Source organism: Ovis canadensis, chromosome 19 (genome assembly GCF_042477335.2).
Source record: "Ovis canadensis isolate MfBH-ARS-UI-01 breed Bighorn chromosome 19, ARS-UI_OviCan_v2, whole genome shotgun sequence".
NCBI classification, from domain to species: domain Eukaryota; kingdom Metazoa; phylum Chordata; class Mammalia; order Artiodactyla; family Bovidae; genus Ovis; species Ovis canadensis.
The window spans coordinates 41211849-41229039 of record NC_091263.1 but is presented as its reverse complement, the minus strand read 5'-3'; positions in this window follow the sequence as shown (position 1 = coordinate 41229039).

Sequence of the window (17191 nt, the reverse complement as noted above, 5' to 3'; positions counted from 1 at the left end):
CTCAGTTTCGTTATGTAACTGCTTAGGTCTCAGTTTCCTTGTAGCCAAAATAAGACCTACATGGTTATAATTCTGTAGAGATCTTTACTGCTCATGATGTGCATGCATGCGTGCCTGCTAAGTTGCTTCGGTCATGCCCAACTCTTTGCAACCCAATGGATTATAGCTGACCATGGAATTCTCCAGGCAAGAATACTGAATTGAGTTGCCGTTCCCTCCTCCAGGGGATCTTACTGACCCAGGGGTCGAATCATCATCTCTTATGCCTCCTGCACTGGCAGGCGAGTTCTTTACCTCTACTGCCACCTGGGAAGCCCATGATGTAACACATGCTAAAAGGATGACATATTGGAGACTCTTATTTGATATATCCCCTACCCCAAATCTGTTTTCACCTAATTTTTAAACCCACAATTAGGGAAAACTCAAAATAGACACATAGCAAGTCACCAGGGATTAATTTCTTCTACATATTATGATGCATTTTTTATATGACACAATGTTGCACTGTTCCTGGATGCCCCAGCATGTGGCAAATGATTATAACTTCATTGCTGATGTTTGAAAGATTATGACTGATAAGGTAAGCCTTATGCTTTCATATTTCTTTTGTTTCTACTTCATTCTCCTTATAAATAATTCATAGAATAAAATTACTGTCCCAGAAAAATACAGTCTGTTTCATCAGCCCCTTCAGACTTTATTGATCAGTGCATATGATTTTTAATACGTATCCATGGAATTTAGAAATCTCATTTTTCCCTTTGCTCTGAAGGACTTTAAAAGCATATAGTTGTACAAAATATTTATATTTATAAACTCTATATTGCAAAAGCATTATGCCTAATTCCTTCCATATATGTCCTAAATCTCTTTGCTACAAGGACAACTTTCACTTATTTGCTATACTAATAAAAAATAGCTATCATTTATTAGGTATTTATGAAATCACTCATTATCTCATTTTTCCCTCTTTATAATAATACTGTGAGGTATTTTTCTAGTTGAGAAACTGAGCTCACTGAAATTAAATAATTTTCCCAAGTTACCTAAAGAGTTAATGCTGAAATCAGGATTTGAATTCTGAAAGTTCAGACATCTGAGCTCATGTTATTAACCATTAGACACAGGGCCCTTTTTAAATGAAGCCAGCCTGAAGGAATGGAGTGAAGATTCCAGCCCAGGCTGCTGAAATATGCATTTCCATTATGCTGTTCCCCAGTAACTGTTGTTATTTAGGTTTAAACCTATCCTTCCAACATGATCCACTTAAAAGGTTCTATCAGGTTAGAGAAACCATTTTGTATTACCTGACAAAAACTGTCTATCTAGACTCTCTATTTATTTGGACTGAAGGTAACCTTTCAGGCAAAGGCTGAGGGTGGTGGTGGTAATCTGCACAGAGACAACCAGGCCAGCCAACCAACACAGCCATTCAGGGGGCAGATCGATGCTCCAGGGGAAGAATCACATCCTTGAAATAAGAAATGTCAGGATATTGAAAAGCAGTGGGGCAGATGTTATGACAGTAGGAATGATGGAACTGAACAATTTGGGAGGGGAAAAAGGCAAAGAAATATGAAACTAAACAAAGACGTTTGGAGCCATGAACAACCACAACAAAATCAAAACCCTTTCTCTCCGTTGCATCTTATTACCTCTTTAATATTTCCACAGGTGTGCTTTAAAGACACATACGTTTGTTATTGAGGGTGGATTAGAGATCCTCATAAAAATATTTTGAGTGTGGAAAGAAGATTTCAGAGCAAAGGATGATTTTATGGAAAAGTTACTTGTGAATATCCTCACATGTTTTTAAGCTCTATTTCCTTCAAATTTCCCTGATGGCTCAGAGGTTAAAGCATCTGCCTCCAATGCAGGAGACCTGGGTTCAATCCCTGGGTCGGGAAGACCCCCTGGAGAAGAAAATGGCAACCCACTCCAGTACTCTTGCCTGGAGAATCCCATGGATGGAGGAGCCTGGTGGGCTGCAGTCCATGGGGTCACTAAGAGTCAGACACCACTAAGCGACTTCACTTTCACTTTTCACTTCCATGCATTAGAGAAGGAAATGGCAACCCACTCCAGTGTTCTTGCCTGGAGAATCCCAGGGACAGGAGAGCCTGGTGGGCTCCTGTCTATGGGGTCACACAGAGTCGGACACGACTGAAGTGACTTAGCAGCAGCAGCAGCAGCATATCTACTATGAAGAACTACAGGACCTTCTAGAACCAACACACAAAAAAGATGTCCTTTTCATCATAGGGGACTGGAATGCAAAAGTAGGAAGTCAAGAGATACCTGAAGTAACAGGCAAATTTGGCCTTGGAGTACAAAATGAAGCAGGGTAAAGGCTAACAGAGTTTTGCCAAAAGAATACACTGGTCCTAGCAAAAACCCACTTCCAACAACAAAAGAGAAGACTCAACACATGGACATCACCAGATGATCAATACCAAAATCAAATTGATAATGTTCTTTGCAGTCAAGGATGGAGAAGCTCTGTAAAGTCAGCAAAAAGAAAAAGAAAAAAGACTGGTAGCTGACTGTGGCTCAGATCATCAACTCCTTACTGCCAAATTCAGACTTAAATTGAAGAAAGTAGGGAAAACCACTAGACCACTCAGGTATGACCTAAAACAAATCCCTTATGATTATACAGTAACAAATAGATTCAAGGAATTAGATATGATAGAGTCCCTGAAGAACTATGGACAGAGGTTCATGACATTGTACAGGAGGCAGTGATCAAGACCATCTCCAAGAAAAATAAATGCAAAAAGGCAAAAGGGTTGTCTGAGGAGGCCTTTCAAAAGCTGAGAAAAGAAGAGAAGTGAAAGGCAAAGGAGAAAAGGAAAGATAAACCCATTTGAATGCAGAGTTCCAAAGAATAGCAAGGAGAGATAAGACAGCCTTCCTCAGCGATCAATGCAAAGAAATAGAGGAAAACAATAGAATGGGAAAGACTAGAGATCCCTTCAAGAAAATCAGAGACACAAAGGGAATATTTCATGCAAAGATGAGCCCAATAAAGGACAGAAGCAATAAAGGACCTATCAGAAGCAAAAGATATTAAGAGGAGGAGGCAAGAATACATAGAAGAACTATACAAAAAAGACCTTCATGACCTAGATAACCATGATGATGTGATCACTCACCTAGAGCCAGATATCCTGGAATGGGAAGTCAAGTGGGCCTTAGGAAGCATCACTATGAACAAAGCTACTGGAAGTGATCAAATTCCAGCTGAGCTATTTCAAATCCTAAAGGATGATGCTGTGAAAGTGCTGCACTCAATATGCCAGCAAATTTGGAAAACTCAGCAGTGACCACAGGACTGGAAAAGGTCAGTTTTCATTTCAATCCCAAAGAAAGGCAATGCCAAAGAATGTTCAAACTACCACACAATTGCACTCATCTCACACACTAGCAAAGTAATGCACAAAATTCTCCAAGCCAGGCTTCAGTAGTATGTGAACCATGAACTTCCAGATGTCCAAGCTCGACTTAGAAAAGGAAGAGGAACCAGAGACCAAATTGCCAACATCCACTGGGTCATCGAAAAAGCAAGAGAGTTCCAGAAAAACATCTACTTCTGCTTTATTTACTAATCCAATGCCTTTGACTGTGTGGATCACAACAAACAGGAAAATTCTTCAAGTGATGCAAATACCAGACCACTTTATCTGCCTCCTGAGAAATCTTTATGTAGGTCAAGAAGCAACAGTTAGAATTGGACATGGAACAACAGACTGGTTCCAAATAGGAAAAGGAGTTCGTCAAGGTTGTGTATTGGCATCCTGCTTATTTAACTTATATGCAGAGTATATCATGTGAAATGCCGGGCTGGGTGAAGCACAAGCAGGAATCAAGATTGCCGGAAGAAATATCAATAATTTCAGATAAGCAGATGACATCACCCCTGTGGCAGAAAGTGAAGAAGAACTAAAGAGCCTCTTGATGAAAGTGAAAGAGGAGAGTAAAAATTTGGCTTAAAACTCAATGTTCAGAAAACTCAGATCATGGCATCCGGTCCCATCACCTCATGGCAAATAGATGGGGAGACAGTGGAAATAGTGAGATACTTTTGTTACTGCAGCCATGAAATTAAAAGATGCTTTCTCCTTGGAAGAAAAGTTCTGACCAACCTAGACAGCATATTAAAAAGCAGAGACATTATTTTCTGACAAAAGTCTGTCTAGTCAAAGCTTTGGTGTTTTCAGTAGTCATGTATGGACATGAGTTGGGCTATGAAAAAGCTATGAAGAATTGGTGCTTTTGAACTGTGGTGCTGGAGAAGACTCTTGAGAGTCTCTTGGACTGCAAGGAGATACAACCAGTCCATCCTAATGGAAATCAATCCTGAATGTTCATTGGAAGGGCTGATGCTCAAGCTGAAACTCCAATACGTTGGCCACCTGATGTGAAGAACTGACTCATTTGAAAAGACCCTGAGGCTGAGAAAGATTGAAGACAGAAGGAGAAGGGGATGACAGAGGATGAGATGGTTGGATGGCATCATCGACTCGATGGACATGAGTTTGAGCAAGCTGTGGGAGTTGGTGATGGACAGGGTAGCCTGGTGTGCTGCAGTCCATGGGATCGCAAAGAGTAGGACACAACTGAGTAACTGAACTGAACTGAGTGTATATCTGCTAATCCCAATTCCTAATCTATCCATCTCCATTTATTTCCTCTTTGGTAACCCTAAATTTGTTCTCTATGTGTGTGAGTCTATTTCTCTTTTGTAAGTAAGTTCATTTGTATAATTTTTTACACTCCACATGTAGGTGATATCATATATTTGTCTTTCTTAGCTTACTTCATTTAGTTTGATAATCTCTAGGTCATCCATATTGCTGCAAATGTAAAAAATAGACATACCCTCATCAGTTCAGTTCAGTCACTCAGTCGTGTCTGACTTTTGTGACCCCATGAATTTCAGTACGCCAGGCCTCCCTGTCCATCACCAACTCCCAGAGTTCACTCAAACTCACGTCCATAGAGTTTTCCGAACACAGCATATTCCAATTTTCCCAAGTTATCAAGAGACAATAAGCCATGAATATTTATTTACAAGATTAGTATTTTGTTAGAAATAAATAAATTTTAAAAACATTTAATAATTGTGTAAACATTTTTTTAGGAAAATGTAAATGGAATTTTAATTGTTATATAGCTGTTTATTACCAATGCTATCCTCAGGCCAGCTAATTTAAAAGTAAAACTTCCTATACTAGGAAACTCATATACTTGTTAAATCAATGAATTGATTAAATAAAATATAGATCTTTTTTGTCTAAATAGTCCCTGTAATTATAGCTTGCATATTCTCTAAAAAAAATGATTCATAGAATTAGTCACTACTCTTAGTATTTCATTTTAACGTGAACAATAACAATTAAGATTGTATCATACTTTTTCTCCAATTTAGCTGTTTTTAAACATTTGCTTTCTTTTTAATATTTGATTAGTTTTTCAGATGTGCCTGTTTATGTTTTTAAAACATTAGATATGATACAGAGTCTGAAATCCAAGAGCATGAAATAAATGAAGCTTTTATTTATGTATTAGGATCAATAGATTACTGTTTTTCACAAGTACCAGGAAAAATAAATCTCGCATTAGTTGTTACATGTGATACATGTTCTAGATAATGAAACAGTAGCTTGCTTATGTTCCAGTCACATTTTAATTCTTGAAAATAAAATTTTAATTCTTAAAGTCAACTGTATATAAAAAATCTTCCCAACTTTTACAGAAGCATAACAATATGAAAGACAGCTTTAAATCAGGTTAATCTTTTATGGAGTCAGGTTATTTTTCTGTGTCTATTTCTTTCAGAACCTTTTTCTGCTAGAGTGGAATTTTCCCATTCTCTCATGGAATCCTTACACTACTGTACTTTCTAGCTGCTCTATGATACAGAAGCTCAAAAGATCCAAATCCAAGTGAAGGTTAATAGCATTGTACTGAGGTTCAAAGCATGCCTATCTTTTTCTCCTCCCCCTCCTTTACCCCAGTGATAGGGATAGAATCTAAAGAAGAGATTCCAAAGCCAAAGACCAGAGAAAGTATCTCAAGGAACTAAATGTCAAATACCATCTACCAACCCACCTATCATCATTCTCTGTTTATGAGGATTCTAACCAGAGCTGAAGTCACTGACAACCACGGCTTCATTCGGTCCATATAGAATGTTATGATCATGATCACTGACTTTATAATAGCAATTTTCTATGATCTATCTATTAATATCTACCTATCTATCTATCCAATATGTATGTTAAATAGCATTATTTGGTAAACCGGAACACAATCGCTAACAAGTTTATTCAGACCCCTTTTCACCAACTAATCCAATTATTTTAGTATTATTTTAGCCCAGGGGACCATAGTTACTTGCTTCTTGGTGATTTGATTGTTTGAAAGTAAGACTCAGGTTGTATCAGCCTTGTTGCCCTTGCTACTCAAATTGTGGTCCATGGACCTACAGAGCTTGTCAGAATTGCAGAAGCTTCCGCTATGCCCCAGATAAATGAAACTAAATTCCTTAGCTTAACAAGACCTCCTGATGATAGTTACACACTTAAAAGTTTGAGAAGTACTAAACTAGAGCAGTGAGTCTTACAGCCAGCTATAAATTATAGTCATCTGGAGAAATTTTAACAACTATTTTGTCTAGGCTTCATCTCTGAGACAGTTCCTGAGCATCAGATTTAAAAAAAAAAAAAAAAGCATCTCTCCAGGTGATTCTGTTGTGCAGCCAGGGCTGAAAATCACTGCACGTAAACAAATGACTTCATTCGTGAAGTATTTATTATGCATGGGGAATGTACACGATGAGGCTGGACAGATGTTACAAAGCCTCAGTGCCTTGCTAAGGATCCTTGGGAATCCAATTGTATAATTTACGGGAAGATGGGGTCCATTATGTATGTTACCCCTAAAAGCACATGAAATACACAGGAATCCATTCCAGGGGACTTTATTACTCCTAACTATGATTTCTCATGTCGTAACATTAAGTGTCCAATTAAATAGTATTGTGTTGGTACAAAGACTGTAATGAATCTTTGACCAGTTCAATACTGTCTAAGGAGATGTAAAGGAATGTTATATCTTTTTCCTCCCAAGGGTCCTCATTCTCCTTTTAACTAATCTTCTAATTTAAAATAAAATTAACTAATTAAAAATAAAATTTGATTTTACCTACTAAGGACTCTGCTTTTCAAACATTAAGCAGAACAAGTATACAAAATTCAGTCATGACTGAGCATTTTTCTGTCATTTATACATTTCTTTGTTCTAGAAAATCTGGCTGGAAATTTATTCCCCATTTAATATTTTCTTGCTTGTCAATCTTTTGAAAAGTGATTTAGCTTTTATTATAAAAAAGCATAGTTACTGTGAAAATAGAAAACTTTAGAAAATATCCATTGGAATATTTATTTAGGAATAATACTTTAGGAAATAACCAATAATACTGTGGTTTTAACCATAGTATTCGCTACCATTAAAGTTCTTTATTAAAAATCAGTATTTATACATGAAATTAAAAACTCCTGTGGGATTATTCTGCTGGAAAAGTGAACAGATGATTGTTCAAGTAAAACTGAAGCATGAAGTGTGTATGATATATTTTCAAGTGGATATAAAAAGACCAGTTGGCAGTTGCTTTGAAAGGACAGATATAGAGGAGAATAAAGCATTATCTGTGTCAGAGCATATTGTCGAATTTTAAACAGGCCTCTCCATTTGGTTTTCTCTTTTCTTCACCTCCAATTTGGTTTATAGACTCTTGAGCCTCATAAGTGAGAACCTAGATATCTGAAGACAAGTGAAATATTTGAAATTGAGTTTCATATTCACTGTGAATGAAAAGAATGGGGGCTTTCTAGTTTCAACTTGAGACAATATAACAAACAATCATCTCTCCACAACAGGTAGTGTAATATAGGGTTAGATTATCTAAAGAGATTTATACCCTGGATGTACTCAGAAGAGAAATTGTTACTGGTGATTTGTTACAATTGTTGTTTTCATTTTTTTTTAACAATAATACAGTAGCCCTGAGTGTAGTGATCTTTGTTTCTATCAAAACTTACCCTGTGAAGGAAAAAAGTCAGGGAGGTGGGTGGAGATTGGTACATAAACGTAGAACACTCTGGTTAAAGAATATCTTAACTAACTTTGGTTGATGCAATTTTAAGAAACATATGTAAAACATTCTGTGTGTATTTATAGCAGGGAAAACAGGCTTAAGGATCTTAGATCTTCCATTTTTTATTCAAATGATCTTGGGCATGTCACTTAATTTCACTTTACTCTAACTACCTCCTTGGTTCAATAAGGATAATATGGTCATTAGAATGGTTAAATTACATAATATATGACTATTTACCCCATAGGTATATGCTTAAAAAACTTAGGAGGTAGATAAATAAACTGTGGGACATGCATACTATGGACTGTTAGTGCTAAGAAGAAACAAGCTATTAATACATGAAAAAAACAGAGAGGAAACTTGAACGTATATTACTAAGTGAAAGAAGCTTTTCTGAAAAGTCTACATACTGTAAGATTACAACTATTTGCCATTCTGGAAAAGGCTAAACTAAGGAGCCAGTAAAAGGATCATTGGTTCCTAAGGGTAAAAAAGGAAGGAGAGGTGAATAGGTGGAACACAGAGGATTTTTAGGGTGGTGGAACTATTCGATATGATATTATAATGTAAATATATGTCATCTTTCATTGTGTGAAAATCCATAGAAGATACAACACAAAGAGTGAACCCTAATGTGAACTATGGACTTGGGGAGATAATAATGTGTCAATGTTAGGTTCATCAGTTGTAACACCTACACCACTGGACTGTGGGTATCAGGAGTGATGGAGGTGGTGCATGTGTGTAGACAAGGTGTATATGGGAATGCTTTGTGCTTTTCACTCAATTTTTCTATGAATCTAAAACCTCTCTAGAAAACGCAGTTCATTAATTAAAAAGAGAAAGATATTAGCTATTATTGTTATCATAGACTTAAAACGAATTGTAAATTTATTTCTTTGTTTTTGGTTTGTGCTAGGTCTTCATGGCTGTGTGCATGCCTTCTCTGGTTGCAGTGAGACAGGGCCACTCCTCATAGCGGTGCATGGGCTTCTCACTGGAATAGCGTCTCTTCTTGCAGTGCACAGGCATGAGGTGCACAGGCTTCAGTAGTTGCCGCACATATGCTCAGTAGTTGTGGCCCACAGGCTTAGTTGCTCTGCAGCATGTAGAACCTTCCCAGACCAGGGATCAAACCCTTGTTCCCTGCATTGGCAAGTGGATTTTTATCCACTGTACGTCCAGGGAAGTCCTATCATAGACTTTTAAAATTAGTGAAAATTTTCCCTATTAAAGAATATAGTGAATAATGAAAAGATAATTTGTATCATTCATATATATTTGACAAGGCAAGCAGGGAATGGAAAATGAGCTATAAGAGAGGGAGAGAGAAATCATATAGAACTGATTTACCACATGTTTCACTTTCCTGAATTTAATGAACACCTCTACTTGGGATCCTTTATGCTGGTGGCAGTGTAGGTAAGAGTTGAACAACCAGCCTTTTTTGTGGGGCAGGGCCCGTTTGCTTTCTAAAACTAGGACACAAATGGATAGTCTGGAGTCTCTGTCTCCCTCTTTCTTGGTTTTGTTGCTGCCAGTGATTTTGTCTTCATTGTTTGGGTGTAGTTTCTGTATATTTCTTTCTGAATTCTGTGGACCACTCTAAACTGCCTAGTCCTCTAATGTTGACTTACACCTTTGGAGTAAATCTTCCAAGTGTTAGCTTCCTTGAAAAGGTCAGCTGAAAACTTGTACATAATTGGTCCTTTGGGCATATGTATTCTGTCAGAATAAAGGGAATGCTGGAAGGAAAATTCTCTCACTGAGTCAAATGAACAAAATGGGGGCAAGAGATGAAAGAGATTTCTTCTTATTATTTATATAATTTTGAGGGAAACTAGAAATTATCTTAAAGTTGATTGAACTACTCTCATTAATGTTAAAAACCATTGACTTCCAAAGATGCCTTGGAACTGGAATATAGTTTTATGGTCTAAATGTTTTTTTTTTCTCTCTCTCTCTTTTACCTTAGATTTTTAAATGTATTTTTTCATTTAATGAAAAAATTAAATGTAAATTTTCCATTCTAATTGAAAAGACTGTTCCAATTAGAAGAAATATTTATGGAACAATTACTGTACTCAAGGGTTTGTGCATTGTTCTATTCTCCTAAGAAACATAGGAAGTAGCTGTGAAAATACTGTTTAATAATCCCCATTTTACAGATGTGGAAACGAGTCATAGATATTCCATAACTTGCCTGAAGTCATTCAATTATATGGTGATATTAGGATATAGAACCTAACTTTGCCTAACCTAATTATGCTGTCATGCATCCCCTACCAAAGACTTTGAAGAAGTGGTTCTTAATTCTATAAGACAGGAGTAAGAAGGACTTAATGACAAATTGATTTCTCAAAATGAAGAGTGACTTTAGCTAGCAACATTTACTTCTATGAACCACCAGAAAATTTAAAAAACACAAACTCAATATCTTGTTAATAGTTCCCATTTAATATCGCTGCTTGACATGATATTTATTGCTTTTTATCATATTTGAGCTCCAGTTGAGAGTTTTGAAATGTTGAAATAACATCACCATATGGATAATTACTAGATGTGCTATTTTTGCAACTGTTTTGAAGGGAAATAATTAGATGCAATGTACCACTTGCTTGTTTTTTTGTCTTTGATCTTATCCTGTAGGTCTTATAAAAGAACTAAATGAAAATTCACCACTAAAAAGACACAGAATAGCTCATTGGTTTTTACAAGTAAAACCTTGGTGAAATGCCATTGAACTATATTCCTAAATTAGGGGAAATAATAATTGCATTTAATATAGTGTTAGCAATGAGTTAAAGCCGATTGCCTCCTCCTTTATCAGTGTCCTTTGCAAGTTCATCTATCACGGCTTCTTCTGTCAGGAAATGGAATCTATTTCTTCTTCCACTGAACTTGGTTAGCCTTGTGATTGCTTTGGCCAGTAGAATATGACAGAAGCAAAGATATGACACTAGTTTCGCATGTGCCTTGTGCTTCTTTCAGTATTCTGGCATAATAGCCATGAGAACAAGCCTGGGTTGTTAAAGGGTGAGATACCATGTGGAACAGAGATGAGCAGTCCTAATTGAACCACCTTAGACAGCTCCCAGCAGATATGCCTGCTGACTATAAACACATGAGTGATCCTTGCCCAATTAACCAAGCCTAATGGAAACAATCATTCACATGAGCCTGGTCAAGATGGTCAACCCACAGACTCATAAACCAAATGAATTGTTATTTTAAGCCAGTAAGTTTTATTTGGTGGGAAATGGTTGTTAGTTAACAAAATTGATGTATTTGAGTTTAAATCCCAGTTCTAATACACTACAAGTGTGACCATGGGTAGATTAATTCACCGTCATCCAGTGACATATTTATTATCTGTAAAAGGGGGATAACGTAGTGATGATTAATGTTGTGTAGATACTTGTAGTCCTCTTTCCTCAGCTCAGTACAGCCACAGCATGTGTCTGGTCCCTTGGAGTTAGATGTGGGCATGTAACTTGCTTTGCCCAGTGATATGTGAGTGGTTATCTTGAAAAGTGTTTATAAAATTCAAAATCTTTCTTTCTCTTGTAATCACAATGCTCCAAATAAAGAAGTTCTGTCATTTTGAGTCCTGAAATAAGAAGCCATCTCTGGAGCCCCATTCTGACTCACAATGGACCTTGAAAACTTAAGATTGTTTGTTACCACTGTAAATCCCAGCCCATTGTGGCTGGTACAGAAATCAATAATACTCTTATAAGATTGTTTTATGACAATATAAATAAACCTCTAAGTACAATCCATTGAACATCTAAAGTATTCTATAGTAACTAATATTAATGCTGCCTTAACCAGATAATAAGATGAAACAAAACTAAAAAATCCTTGGGAGATAGGATATAAAGGTTTCTTTTAAAAATAATTATCTTCTTAATTGATATTCAAATACCCCTTTAATATCATTCTATGATAAATTAGGGTTTAAAACTTTGTTTATCTGTTCACTGTACCAAAAAATGCAATATAATTGGAGCTTAATACTGTTGGCTTCATCTTCAACTCTATAAACTTAATGTAATATTATTTCTTTAACTTTTAAAATCCACACTTACTTTAAAATTATCTCAGAGAGTTAAGGATTATGATTAACATATATATGTAAATATTTTTCCAATGTTTTAGATTATTTTTTAATTTATCACTGTCACTTTGCTGTAGCACTCCAGAAAGATTTGGGTATGAAAAAGAATATTTATTGCATATTGTTATGTGACTTTGGGTGGAGTAGGAAATGACCACTCACTCCAGTATCCTTGCCTGGAAAATTCAGTGGACAGAGATACCCAGGAGGCTACAGACCATGGGGCAGCAAAGAGACACAACTGAGCACATAGGTGACTCATTGGAAAAGACTTGGATGCTGGGAAAGATTGAGGGCAGGAGGAGAAAGAGGCAACAGGGAGCAAAACGGTTGAATGGCATGAGACTCAATGGATATGAGTCCGAGTAAACTCTGGGAGATAGTGAAGGACAGGGAAGCCTGGCATGCTGCAGTCCATGGGGTCGGAAAGAGTTGGACAGAACCTAGCAATTGAACAGCAACAACAGTATATCCATTGAGTCAGTGTGCTACCTGAACATTTCATCCTCTGCTGCCTCCTTTTCCTTTTGCTTTCCATCTTTCCCAAGACCCCAAATTGGGGTATTTTCCAATTAGTCGAATTTTTGCATCAGGTAGCCAAAGTACTTGATATTAGAACATAGTTATCTAGGTGAAGTTAGTTCTAAAAGTCCTTGTAGGTCTTCATAGAACCATTCAACTTCAGCTTCTTCAGCGTTACTGGTTGGGACATAGGCTTGGATTACCATAATATTGAATGGTTTACCTTGGAAACGAACAGAGATATTTCTGTCATTTTTGAGATTGCATCCAAGTACTGCATTTCAGACTCTTTTGTTTACCACGAAGGCTACTCCATTTTTTCTAAGGGATTCCTGCCCGCAGTAGTAGATATAATGGTCATCTGAGTTAAATTCACCCATTCCAGTCCATTTTAGTTCGCTGATTCCTAGAATATCAATGTTCACTCTTGCCATCTCCCGTTTGACCACTTCCAATTTGCCTTGATTCATGGACCTAACATTCCAGGTTTCTATGCAATATTGCTCTTTCCAGCATCGGACCTTGCTTCTATCACCAGTCACATCCACAACTGGGTATTGTTTTTGCTTTGGCTCCATCCCTTCATTCTTTCTGGAGTTATTTCTCCACTGATCTCCAGTAGCATATGGGGCACCTACCGACCTGGGGAGTTCCTCTTTTGGTATCCTATCATTTTGCCTTTTCATACTGTTCATGGGGTTCTCAAGGCAAGAATACTGAAGTAGTTTTCCATTCCCTTCCCCAGTGGACCACATTCTGTCAGACCTCTCTGCCATGACCCTCCCATCTTAGGTGGCCCCACAGGGCATGGCATAGTTTCACTGAGTTAGACAAGGCTGTGGTCCATGTGACCAGATTGGCTAGTTTTCTGTGAGTATGGTTTCAGTGTGTCTGCCCTCTGATGCCCTCTTGCAACACCTACCGTCTTACTTGAATTTCTCTTACCTTGTATGTGGGGTATCTCTTCACGGCTGCTCCAACAAAGTGTAACCACTACTCCTTACCTTGGACGAAGGGTATCTCCTCATGGATGCCCCTCCTGACCTTGGACGTTTTGAAGCAGGGCAAAGGCTAATAGTTTTACCAACAGAATGCACTGATCATAGCAAACACTCTCTTCCAACAACACAAAAGAAGACTCTACACATGAACATCACCAGATAGTCAACACCGAAATCAGATTGATTATATTCTTTGCAGCCAAAGATGGAGAAGCTCTATAGAGTTAGCATAAAAAACACCAAGAGCTGACTGTGGCTCAGATCATGAACTCCTTATTACCAAATTCAGACTTAGAAGAAAATGGGGAAAACCACTAGACCATTCAGGTATGACCTAAATCAAATCCTTTATGACTATACAGTGAAACTGAAAAATAGATTTAAGGGACTATGAACAGAGGTTCGTGACATTATACAGGGGACAGGGATCAGGACCATCCCCATGGAAAAGAAATGCAAAAAACAAAAGGGCTGTCTGAGGAGGCCTTACAAATAGCTGTGAAGAGAAGACAAGTGAAAAGCAAAGGAGAAATGGAAAGATGTAAGCATCTGAATGCAGAGTTCCAAAGATTAGCAAGGAGAGATAAGAAAGCCTTCTTCAGCGATCAACACAAAGAAATAGAGGAAAAGAACAGAATGTGAAAGACTAGAGATCTCTTCAAGAAAATTAGAGATAGCAAGGGAACATTTCAGGCAAAAAATGGGCTCAATAAAGGACAGAAATCATATGGACCTAACAGAAGCAGAAGATATTAAGAAAAGGTGGCAAGAATAAACAGAAGAACTGTACAAAAAAGAGCTTCACTACTCAGATAATCACAATGGTGTGATCACTTACCTAGAGCCAGACATCCTGGAATGTAAAATCAAGTGGGCCTTAGAAAGCATCACTATGAACAAAGTTAGTGGAGGTGATGGAATTCCAGTTGAGCTATTTCAAATCCTGAAAGATGATGCTGTGAAAGTGCTGCACTCAGTATGCCAGCAAATTTGGAAAACTCAGCAGTGGCCACAGGACTGGGAAAGGTCAGTTTTCATTTCAATCCCAAAGAAAGGCAATGCCAAAGAATGCTCAAACTACCGCACAATTGCACTCATCTCACAGGCTAGTAAAGTAATGCTCAAAATTCTCCAAGCCAGGCTTCAGCAATACGTGAACCATGAACTTCCAGATATTCAAGCTGATTTTAGAAAAGGCAAAGGAACCAGAGATCAAATTGCCAACCTCCACTGGATCATGGAAAAAGCAAGAGAGTTTCAGAAAAACATCTATTTCTGCTTTATTGACTGTGCCAAAGCCTTTGACTGTGTGGATCACAATAAACTTTGGGAAAATTATGAAAGAGATGCGAATCCCAGACCACCTGACCTGCCTCTTGAGAAACCTGTATGCAGGTCAGGAAGCAACAGTTAGAACTGGATATGGAACAACAGACTCGTTCCAAATATGAAAAGGAATACGTCAAGGCTGTATATTGTCACCCTGCTTATTTAACTTATATGCAGACTACATCATGAGAAACGCTGGACTGGAAGAAACACAAGCTGGAATCAAGATTGCCGGGAGAAATATCAATAACCTCAGATATGCAGATGACACCACCCTTATGGCAGAAAGTGAAGAGGAACTAAAAAGCCTCTTGATGAAGGTGAAAGAAGAGAGTGAAAAAGTTGGCTAAAAGCTCAACATTCAGAAAACGAAGATCATGGCATCCGGTCCCATCACTTCATGGGAAATAGATGGGGAAACAGTGGAAACAGTGTCAGACTTTATTTTAGGGAGCTCCAAAATCACTGCAGATGGTGGCTGCAGCCATGAAATTAAAAGACGCTTACTCCTTGGAAGGAAAGTTATGAAAAAGCAGAGATATTACTTTTCCAACAAAGGTCTGACTAGTCAAGGCTATGGTTTTTCCAGTGGTCATGTATGGATGTAAGAGTTGAACTGTGAAGAAAGCTGAGCACCAAAGAATTGATGCTTTTGAACTGTGGTGTTGGAGAAGACTCTTGAGAGTCCCTTGACTGCAAGGAAATCCAACCAGTCCATCCGAAAGGAGATCAGTCCTGGGTGTTCATTGGAAGGACTGATGTTGAAGCTGAAACTCCAATACTTTGGCCACCTCATGCTAAGAGTTGACTCATTGGAAAAGACCCTGATGCTGGGAGGGATTGGGGGCAGAAAAAGAGGAAGACAGAGGATGAGATGGCTGGATGGCATCACTGACTCGGTGGACTTGAGTTTGGGTAAACTGCGGGAGTTGGTCTGGACAGGGTGGTCTGGCATGTTGCTATTTATGGGGTGGCAAAGAATTGGACACGACTGAGTGACTGAACTAAACTGAAAGAGACAAAGACCTGTATGCAGATAACTGTAAGACTCGACTCTGATGAAAAAATTAAATATTACACACACGGATGGAGAGATATACCATGTTCTTAGATTGGAAGAATCAATATTGTCAAAATAACTATACTACCCAAAGCAATCTACAGATTCAGTGCTGTTGCTGCTAAGTCCCTTCAGTCGTGTCCGACTCTGTGCAACCCCATAGATGGCAGCCCACCAGGCTCTCCTGTTCCTGGGATTCTCCAGGCAAGAACACTGGAGTGGGTTGCCATTTCCTTCTCCAATGCATGAAAGTGAAAAGTGAAAGTGAAGTTGCTCAGTCGTGTCTGACTCTTAGCGACCCCATGGACCATAGCCTACCAGGCTCCTCTGTCCATAGAATTTTCCAGGCAAGAGTACTGAAGTGGGGTGCCATTGCCTTCTCTGACAGATTCAATGCAATCTCTATCAAATTATCAGTGGTATTTTTCACAGAATTAAAAAGAAAAATCACAATTTGTATGGAAATACAAAAGACCTCGAATAGCCAAAGCCATCTTGAGAATGAAAATGGAGCTGAAGGAGTCATCCTTCCTGACTTCAAATTATACTACAAAGATACAGTCTTCAAGACAGTATGTTACTGGCACAAAAACAGAAATATAGACCAATAGGACAAGTTAGAAAGCCCAGAGCTAAACCCACACACCTATGGGCACCTTATCTTTGACAAAGCAAGCAGGAATATATAACAGAGAAACAACAGCCTTTTTAATAAATGGTGCTATGAAAGCTGGACAGCTACTTGTATAAGAATGAAATCAGAACACTTCCTAACACCATACACAAAAATAAATTCAAAATGGATTAAAAACTTATACGTAAGGCCAGAAATTAAGCTCTTAGAGGAAAATACAGGCAGTACACTCTTTGGCACAAATTGCAGCAAGATTCTCTGACCCACCTCCAAGATAAATGTAAGTAAAATAAATAAATAAATAAACAAATGGGACCTAATAAAAATTAAGTTTTTGCACAGCAAAGCAAAGGGAACT